We start from the raw sequence: 2,750 nt of genomic DNA, 5'->3' as shown, positions 1-2,750 counted from the left end.
GTCCAGAAAGACTACATCCACAGCAACCCCTGCATCTAATGATTTGGTGACCTGATCGTAAAAGGCCACCAGGTTGGTAATACAAGGGGCCATTGTGTGGGGCTACACCTCTCAAGGAAGTGGCTATTCATAGAATCATAGAAATGAAGGGCTGGAAGGGACCTCAAAAGATTGAGTCCAACCCCCTGCCCTGGCCAGGAATACTGCTGTGATCCCAGCAAGGTGTCTGTCCAGTTTCCTCCTGAAGACTTCCAAGGTTGGAGACTGCACCACCTCCATAGGAAGTCCATTCCAGATTCTGGTTGCCCTTACTGTGAAGTTCTTTCTCACACCCAACCTGAAACCATCCTCTGACAGATTATGGCCATTGGTCCTTGTCCTCCCCTAGGGCGTCCTAGTGAACATTTTTCTCCCAGCTCCCAATATTCATCCCTTACATAATTATAGGCAGCCACCAAGTCCCCCCTCAATCTTCTCTTCCCCAGTCTGAGCAGTCCCAGATCCCTTAGTTTTTCCTCATAAGGTTTGTCGTCCAGGCCCTTAATCATTCTTGTGGCCCTTCTCTGGGCACTTTCAAGATTCTCCACGTTGTTTTTGAAGCGTGGTGCCCAGAAATGGACACAGTACTGCAGCTGGGGTCTCACCAGCACCGAGCAGAGAGGAGGTATCACTTCCTTCACCCTGGTTGCAACTCGTTGGCTAATGCATCCCAGTATGTTATTAGCTTTGTTGACTACACCATCGCACTGGTGGCTCATGTTCATCCTGTGATCAACCATAACCTCATTGTACTGGCCAGGACATCTCCTAACCCAGGGGTTTTCAACCTTTTTGGAGCAGTGTACCCCCTGGTAACCAAATGCAGGGGAAGGGAGGGGGTGCAGCCGAATGCAGACTAGTGGCAGCCGCCACATGCAAGCTTCCCCCGCCCCCCGCCCCCCCTGTGTCCAGCTGGGCGAGTGGCATCTGTGCAGTGGCGTGGGATGGTGAATGGTGATGCTTCATCCCTGCCTGCCCTCACATACTCCCTAGGGCCATCTCAAGTACCCCCTGTCCTGACCTATATTCATGTCACTGGTTACTTCTTACCAACTAAGCACTCTGCATTTATCCTTATTGAACTGCATCTGGTTCTGCTGCGCCCACCTATTCAGCTTGTCCAGGTCAGCTTGAATCTGCATCCTATCCCCTAGCACAACCACTTTTCCCCAGACCTTAGTGTCATCTGCAAACTTGGCCAGCGTGCTTTCCACATCCTCATCTAAATCATTAATAAGGATCTTGAACAGCATGGGACCAAGAACCAAACCCTGCGAGACACCACTGGCCACCTCCCACCAAGACAATACAGACCCATCCACTAACACTCTCTGGGTTCAACCTCTTAGTCAGTTCCCAATCCTCCTGACCGTGGACTCTGCCTATAGTTTCCTGGATTCTCCTTCCTCCCCTTCTTAAAGATTGACACCACATCGACCCTTTTCCCATCTTCCAGGACCTCTCCTGAGTACCATGAGTCTTCAAATACCTTCACCAATGGACCCGCAATGACTCCAGACAATTCCCTCAGCACTTTTGGGTGTAGTCCATTTGGTCCTGCTGACTTGAAGACATTCAGCTGCTCTAAGTGTTTCTTTACCAGTTTGACACTGACCATTGGTTGACAATCACCCCTCCATATCCATCCAGTGTCCGACCAGGCAGGTTATCACCATGATTTTGGTCGCAGACCTTGCCTTCCTTATCCTCTCCCTACAAATATGGACTATACTTGTATATTCCTCCCAGGTGACTACCCCATGTTTCCACTGTCCATAAGCTTCCTTCTTCTTTTTTTAAGCACTCTTTGACTCCTCTGGTAAGCCAAGAGGGCTTCCTGGCCCCTTTACCACCTTTTCTACATACAGGAATGGGCCTTTTCTGTGATCTGAGGGTCACTCCTTTGATAAACAACCACTCATCCTGAGCTCCCTTCCCTTCCAGTCCCTCTTCCCATAGGGTCTCTCCCACTATTTTCCTAAGCTCATTGAAGTCAGCCTTCCTGAAGTCAAGCACCTCTGCCCTACTGGCTGACTTCCCTGCCCTACGACAGATAGTAAATTCTGTCATCTCATGACCATTGTCTCCCAGATTACCCTCAATCCTCAGATCTCCCACTAGGTCGTCCCCTTTGGCTAGAACCAGATCCAACAAAGCCTTCCCCAGGGTTGGCCCGTTCACCTCCTGTACTAAATACAGTACTTCCGTACAAGTCAAAAACCTTTGTGACTGGTCAGATCTGGCAGAGTGCTCCTCCTAGCAGAGGTCAGGGTAACTGAGGTGATAACCACGTCCCTTGAACATGCAGGCTCCAACAGTTTGCAGGAAAATTCCAGATCCAGCTCCTCCCTGCTGTGGCGGTCTGTAGTAGACACTTACCATCAAGTCCCCTTCTCCTCGCCCCCCCTGGATCATGACCTGCAGGGTCCTGAGTTGCCCTTCTCTTGAACCAATTTAGGTCTCTGAGGAGGCCTACTGCTCCTTTACTCTACATCACCTCCCTTCCTCCCCACCTGATCCCTTCTGTGCAGCCTGTACCCCTCTTTGCATACAGCCCAGTCATGCGTGGCATGCCACCAGGTCTCTGTTTCATAGATTTCATAAACATTCAGGCTGGAATGGACTTCGGAAGATCATTGAGTCCAGCCCCCCGCCCAAAGGGCAGGAAGTCAGCTGGGGTCATAGGATCCAAGCAAGATAAGCATCCAATT

The sequence above is a fragment of the Crocodylus porosus genome, unplaced genomic scaffold (assembly GCF_001723895.1).
Source record: "Crocodylus porosus isolate Cpor-Errol unplaced genomic scaffold, CroPor_comp1, whole genome shotgun sequence".
NCBI classification, from domain to species: Eukaryota; Metazoa; Chordata; order Crocodylia; family Crocodylidae; genus Crocodylus; species Crocodylus porosus.
Note: the sequence above shows the minus strand (reverse complement) of the source record.